The 7,989-nt window shown below is 29.2% G+C and overlaps 1 protein-coding gene and 1 pseudogene across 1 annotated transcript in view; both read right to left on the bottom strand.

The window, feature by feature from the left end:
* The window catches only part of LOC136796051 (U-scoloptoxin(05)-Sm1a), a 748,021-nt gene that overhangs the window by 257,842 nt on the left and 482,190 nt on the right, over positions 1 to 7,989 (bottom strand). The window lies entirely within an intron of this gene.
* Positions 1,064 to 1,177, bottom strand: LOC112211825 (U6 spliceosomal RNA; annotated as a pseudogene).

Here is a 7,989-nt window from a genome sequence, read left to right as displayed (position 1 = left end):
CTAACCTAATAAATACATAAAGACACAATTAACAACATAAAATAAAAACAGGCACAATATCAACAACAGACTGACTACCTACTGAGAAATAGAAAAATCGGTACATGTGGGGAAACCTTACCTTCATTTCAAAACCGATTCAGTCCTTCCCTAAACCTGAAGATGGTAGCATTATAATGTAGAGCACACTGCAGTTGAGAATTGTATCTAATGTTGGTATTAAACCATATTTTGAATGTAATATTTATTAATCAGAGATTGCACTATGTACTTGTAGTTTTTTGAATATTATTTGAAGAGAACGTATGTTCTAAAAAACTATTTTTTCTTATTATTGGGCATGACTATGCAAATAATAAAGTTGCGAAACGACACCAAAAGATGTATCATTAGAAAGTTGTATATTGTTTGATACTCAAGACCCAGCAAAAAAAAAAAAGTATAAATATATATTTTAGCTTTTTAACCTGTTTATTTTTGTTTTAACTTTTTTATTCATTTAATTATCTATTTGAACTAACTTTTTATTTTTCTAACTCTATTATATATTAGTTTTTTTTTTAATCGATTTATTATTTTTTTTAAACTGATCTACTGCTGTGACCAATGTGTCATTGATTTATTTTTATATTTCTATCTAATGATAGATTATTTTAATTTGTTTAACGTGGGTTGCGGATCACTGAGGGAGGTATGAGAGAGTAAAAAAGAGAGAATGCCAATGGAATATGATTGGTGAATGGAATAAAATTGTTAAATAGGGAAAAAATAGTTGAAATATATTGCATTTAATGTATAGGCGATTATTGATTGTTGATTAGTAAAAAGAAAATTTTGTAATATGATGTAAATATATGCAATGTATATGTGTCCGATCATGGATTGGTTGGTATGCAGTGTTTTATAGCAATCCAAAACATATTTCAGTTATTTCTTGAATTACAGTTTTTAGCATTATCAACTTTTAAAGACTTATTTTATAAACTGTGAAAGAATCTTTAAGAAATTTTTTTTTAAATAACTGATGATGTTAAATTATGGTAAGTGATAACTCGTCGAAGGTAAAATATTGTAATTAACCATTTAACTTTGTAGATGATTTCATTTTTGCGCAGGGGCCATGCTAATCTTCTCTGTATCGTTCCAATTTTATTATATGTACCGCCGAAGCGAGTGCCTTTTTTTTTTTTAATGCCTTTTCTTTGCTCCAGGAGGTAAGAAAAAAAAATTCATTTTTGCAGTTAACATGTTTTACGACCGTATCTGTTATTTGCATTCTCAAGTTATTTTTATTGCATTCTCAAAAGTTTCTATTGTTACTACATTTAGTAAAATAGTCCTCATAAAATCTTTACTATTCGCACGAACACAAAACCCTACAATCTAAAGTCTGCCCCAACTCCTATGATTGAAATCAAAATGAATTAAGGCTGAATTTTAAATATTGAATAATTTAATAATTTTAATTAGCAAAATATAAATAACAAATTTTATACTATTTTATAGAAAATAGTTTGGAGGGCCACTGTGTCTTAACGTGCTACTTGGTTAAAAGTTCCCTTATCTTGGCTGTTTGACTGACGCTAGCCCACTAAATGTTTCATTGTTGTTAAAGAAAATGTTTGATTATAATAACTAAATGGAAAATATAACTAAGATTTTTATTATTTTTAGTAACACTTAAAGTAAAAAAAAATAATAATTTACAATTTACAATATATAATAGCACTGATTGCTTAAATTCTCCTTGTGAAGAGAGTCAATACAACTTTGCCAACGAATTTATTTTAGCCTGAGGGACATAGTTTTTTTTTTAATTCACCTACACATTCCTTTTCATCTCAAATGGATTCGACCAAGAATATTAATGAAATAAATCGTAATTATTTCGAAAAGTAATATCTGAACCTGTTAATTTATCAGTGATAACAGCAGAAATAAAGGTTTGAAAGTAACAACCCAGCAAAACAGCAAGTGTCCGTATACATAAACAGACTACATTTAGAAACAAGCGCGAGTGCTACAAACAAGTTTCTAACTTTCAAGCCTACAACAGTTTACAGCAGGGTAGATGTTCAGAACTTTCTGCAAACCTCATAGATGGACTCTTCCTTCAAGAAGAGAGTTCCAAAGTTTCGGCTATTTCTAATTACTAAGCTTTTTATTGAAGGATATTTTTCTAGTAGAATAAATATTTCATTTATTGATAAATATCACAATCTTGGACTGTAGGTAATAGTGATAAATTATCATATTCATACCAAAATTTGAAAAAAAAATACATATAAATAAATAAAATCTCTATCTGTTTATGAAAAGAAAGATAAATAAAATGTACATAATCAAACTATGTACATCAAAAAATAAGGTAGTTATAATCAGGGACCGGATTTTTGTGAAATTGCATCATTTGTTCCCTAGCTTCGAATTTCGCCAAACCTCGATAGAAATTCGAATTAGTGAAAACACATTCACATAATCCTAATTTCATTTTACACAAAATAGCACGTTTTGGGGGGTTTTCCTTAATTTTACATGTTTAAAGATTTTTTTAAGACAAAATTGCACTTTTTATTCTTTTACAACTAAATTTTGATTTTTATGGTATAAAATAGTATTTCAACAAGATTTCTCATATTTTATATACGTGTAGGTGTATTTTTGCCAATATTTGTTCATTGTTTTTTATTTTATAATTTTTCCTTATTTAATTTATAGTTTAAAACTAACCAATTTGATGTAAAGCAGTGCATTGATTAACATTTGAAGAACCGAATTCAACCTAGAAAAAAAAACATAAGTAAATAATGTTCTAGATGTAGTATTAATCTGTGGTTTCGAGTAACTATGGAAATGTCCCTCAAGAATGCGCTTGTTAAACAGATTACTGAATTTTGACTCCAACTCAAGCCCTTCTTTCTACCATTTGACTTTGTTTTGTATATTATTATATTATATTACCAATGCTTACTATTTAAAATTAAAATCAAACAAAAAATCGATTGAATATACTTATTCATGTTAAATCAATTTTTAAAACAACCAAGCTTTTTTACATAAGCTTATTACTTGTTAATGGTAAATTCGTTTGTAAAAGCTTGTGAAATTTTAGGGAAAAATAAAAAAAGAATTTCGCTTTGAAGAATATTTTCAAAAATACTCCTCTTCACATCAAGGGCTCGTATATGTTTACTAAAATGTTGAAAAGTTCAAAATCGAATTCCAACCTTCATTATAGGATTATAAAATACATTTAATTCAATTAGGTTCTTCATAGCTCTTCAATTTTCAATTAGGGACATAATTTGAGGCTTAGTCAGAGTAGTTCAGTTTATGATGCATGTTTGCATGAGTGAAGAGAGAATTCAGCGAATTTAATTTGATTTGTACAACAGTGTTTTTTGTATTTTTAGGTTTTAAATTTAATTTGGAAGAACTGAATCGAATCCTTTAATATGATGATTTTAAATTACAAATTGTATATAGGTTTTACTAAAAGGCCGTAGCTCAGTGGTTAAGACACAGTCATGCCAATTTGATATCTATTGTGCAGATTCGAATCCGGCCTGAGCCGTTGACTTTTTTCATTGGGTGTCAGTCCCTCAAAATGAAAAACTTTGACCCCATTGAGCCATGGTTAGGGAGTATAAGACTCTAATGGGAGTCTTGGCCGAAAAAAAAAAGTTTTGGTAAGTGCAGTTATCACATTCTAGATGAAATAAAAGTTAAAAATCTACTTTTGTTAAATAGTTTAAATGATGACGAGGGAAAGATATTATCTTCCGTAAAATCCATGTTTTTTGCTTCAAGATAGTTCAAGAAATACAGACGTTTTTCCTTATCCTTTTTTTTTTTTTCAGTAATTTTAATCTGATTTGTTTGCACTCCTAGACGAAATCATAGTTGGTATTAAATGGATCATTGATATTTTAAAACAAAATAGCTCTTGTCAGAACAGTTACTTACATTAAAAATGTTCGATTTAATTTTTTTGTCATTTAGGAAGACTGCGTCGATCGACCATCTTTGTCAATTAACATGTTTTATACCATACCACCTAACTTTACTATAACTTACGACTAATATTACTCTTTGTAAAAAAAAAATTTCCGACACATTTAAGAAATCAGATATGATGAAATATTTCAATTCACAAAAAATGTCAGATACCATGTTTTACGACCGAATGCCTCATAGTTTTATTCTGAGAAATAAGTCTGTTGGAACTATTCTCTTGTAATCTCAATGAAATGTAATATTGTGCCTTATTCCTCAGAGGAACGGAATTGTTATTACTTTACCTAACAAGACATAAAAAAAAAAATTACCTATCAGAGAGAAATGTCAGTTCAAGCTGCTATTCTACAAAGTAAGGAAAATGTGACATAGTGTCTTTTATATTCTAGGAACAGGTATGTGAGGAGCTTACCTTCAAAAGGGGATGTGTATACAATAACAACAGTATTTTTTTATTACTGAATTGAATCCTTCAACCATCTCCTGTAAAAACTGAACTCAGTCAAGTTTGTAAGGTTAAGTTAGGATAATTATCTCAGTAAAACTCTTGTCCATTTTTTTTTTCACTTAAAAACTCATAATTTTGGATTTGATCCATTTGACAAACCTGAGATATATTTAGTTGGTGTGTAGAATTCAGTATATTTATACAGGCAGCTTATTATGGTGTATATAAAACATTAAGTATATACAAAGAAAAAAATTAAAACCCTCCTTCAAAATTTGAGGTTTTAAGTTTCTAAATAGGTATAATCCTAAAATCGAATAAAAAACAAATCTATCCATGGATCGTCCACGGCTTTTCTCCGAGACTATGGTGCCAATTTTCTATTAATTTAGTATCATAGTCACAGATATAGTGTAAATTAAGTTAAATATAATTGTCAGATTTAAGTAATCCGAAATTTTCGGCCTTTTTTGAATTTATATGAAGTCGGAGATAGTGGTCTCATTTTCTGATGCGCTCCCCTTGCCGCGGGCACCGGAAGATCCCGAAGACGCTCCCACTGCGATGCCGCCAAAGTTATCTATCACGGCATGCAAGATAGAACCTGGGCTACCCCTACCATTACTAGAAATATATGCATGTTTATTGACAAAAAGGTCTCACAATTTCAACTACCCCTTTTCCACTAATTTATTATAATTTTAAAATATATTCGGGATACCTGAAGTATAGCACGAGCAGGTCCCGATCTATACAATAATAATAAATTAATTAAATTTTGTTTTGTTACAATATTTTCAAAATAAAGTCCTGAGAATCGCAGTGGATGCTCCTTGGTTTGTAAGCCAATTTCATCGGGAATTACAAGTAGAGTCATTGGAGGATTACATCAAAAAAAAGCTTCATGAAGATCCATGTTGAGGACAGTTAAAGGAACAATGACCTACAACTTGGGAAACCCAACCACAACCCGAAGACAGATTGCTAGCAAGACATCCTTTTATAAATGCTATAATTATCAATTCTATTATTGTCATTACTTATGTTTTATTTATTTATTATTTTCCCCATTAGAGAGCAATTGTTTTGTTTTTGTATGTCTACGAATGACGTTAGTACTTTACTTTTCTCTCTTATTAAGAATTATTATTCTTATCTATTAATTTTATCTTTGTTTATTTTTATTTATAATATTGTGTTTCTTGATGACGGTGTCTGATGTATGAAACTATACCTCACTATAATAAATTGTCAAAAAAAAAAAAAAAAATTGTAACTCTTATATTAACCATGTAAGGCATACCATGCAGATCTGGCATTAAATACAAATAAAAATATATAAATTGATAAAATGAAATAAGGATTGTAAAATAGAAGGGAAAGAAAAAAAGGAATAAATTGAAAATCTTGTATTTAGTTTGTAGACTGGTCTTAATTGTAAAAGAATACTGTGGAAAAAAAATGTTATCTTTCTATTATATTATATGATATAAAAATATGTAATTTATATATGTCCGATCATGGATTGATCAGTATGCTGTGTAATGTGGCAACCCGATGTATTTGGGCAGCATGGATGAATAAATTTCTTTCTAAAACAAAAAGCAACAATCGATGCTGGCAGATCAAATACTGTCTCAGCTCATAATAAATGTTATGAAGAATGTTATCCCCGGAGTAAAACATCTTTCACAATGGTATGATAAACCAATGCAATATTAACGAAATGATAAAATAGATAACAAAGGAACAAAATCGATTTAAGGCAATGAATGGTACAAAGCTGAGGAGAGTTAATAACAAATGGCCTTCTTGGTTTGGCACTGTTGTAACAGCTGTGACCATCATTTTGAGAAACAGCGCTTCGAAGTTACTATTTCCTATTAAAAGTTGCCCCTGGATAGAACCTTGTCATACAACTAGATTCTTAATGTTTCAACAGTTGGTGCTGAAATTTATGGAAAACATAATTTTACCAATTTTATTAAAGCGAGAACGTTACATGCGAAAAAGGATTTGCAAAATTGAAAGCAGTTCATTGTAGAAAAGAATAGGTTGTGCTGTGAAAAAACATTCGTGATAACAGATTTTCCATAGGCATTAAACTACATTTCTATAACGATAGAAATAAAAAAAAAACTATAATCTAATAGCTATTTTCATCCATTAATCCATTGAAGTATACACATATTCAGTTAAGTAAGGAAGCATCTTGATTGTGAACGTAAGGTGTTTGAATCCACGTAGCAAAGTGTTCGAACAACATTTACGTGGAACTACATAAATAATTAATTTAGATTAGTCTAAGAGTTTAGTAAACCTCCGGTAACTCAGAGACCTGTTTCTGGTTTAGTTTTGTTTACCAAGTTAGCAATGCTACCTGAAACGGGAAAAAAACTCTCGGTAGATCGCAGTAGTGTTTTCCATAATGTAAATAAAATATTAGTTGATTATTTTTACTAATTAATTATTATTGAATTTAATTATTTTTATCATAATTAATTTTTGTATTACCGATACTACAATAGCAAATTTATAAAGATCAGAAATGGCGAATTATATAATATTTATGCTCGAAAAATCCACATTAACTTTTTATCAGTTTGGAAGGTTTAATAAATCCATAATGTAAATAAAATGTTAGATGAACTTAATTATTATTACGTTTTTCTGTTTATATCTTTTTTTTATTTCTGTTAATTGCTAATGTAAAGCTAAGGTAATGGAAGTTTATTGATTCCGTGATTGTGGCGTTTTTAAAACACGCTTGAATGTTATTCAATTTGGGATGTATATATAATAGACGAGACAGAAGAATTGGTGATGGCAGCGCATGCGCGGAAGGTATCGGGCAGAGAGGGAGAGAAAAATCATATGTTCTGTCGTCGGTTGTTTTTTTAATGAATGTACATTGATGAAAAGCTAGTGTTTTGTTTGGTTTCTCTGTGAGCCGAGTTATGTTTAAAAACTGTGTATTGAGAAGTGATCTTTCTCTCTCTCTGCCACGACCAGCTGAGTGCAAGTACTAAACCTTTTAACATAGATAATAATTGTATGTATTTTAATTGTAGGTTAGATTATAAGTTATTACACTTATAATACTCAAGTTATTAAGTACATAGATATAATTAGGATAAGTTAGAATAGGGCCTTTATTAGTTAAGATTATTCTTTTAATTTTACAATTAGGTTAAGTAAATCTGTATTTGAATAAACATAAAAAACACATGTTTCTTGTAGTGGATATATGAGTTAAAAAAAATATATTAATTAACCTTGAAATTTGAATACATTACATATATGTTACAATCATAAATTCTATTGATTTCATTAATTTTTGGACTACGAATACTTCAATAGCATATTTATAAAGATCATAAATGGTCCAATTATATAATACATATGCTAAAAAAATCCCCATTAACTTTTTATCAGTTTGGAAGGTGTAATTCTTAGATAGCATTGAAGGGTTTTGTAAAACTCCGATAACTCAGTGATGAGTTTCTGGTCTACAGTAACCAATG

The sequence above is a fragment of the Halyomorpha halys genome, unplaced genomic scaffold (genome assembly GCF_000696795.3).
Source record: "Halyomorpha halys isolate HHAL.00 unplaced genomic scaffold, Hhal_1.1 Scaffold9.1, whole genome shotgun sequence".
In the NCBI taxonomy this organism is placed as follows: domain Eukaryota; kingdom Metazoa; phylum Arthropoda; class Insecta; order Hemiptera; family Pentatomidae; genus Halyomorpha; species Halyomorpha halys.
This window is presented reverse-complemented; position numbering and strand designations above follow the sequence as displayed.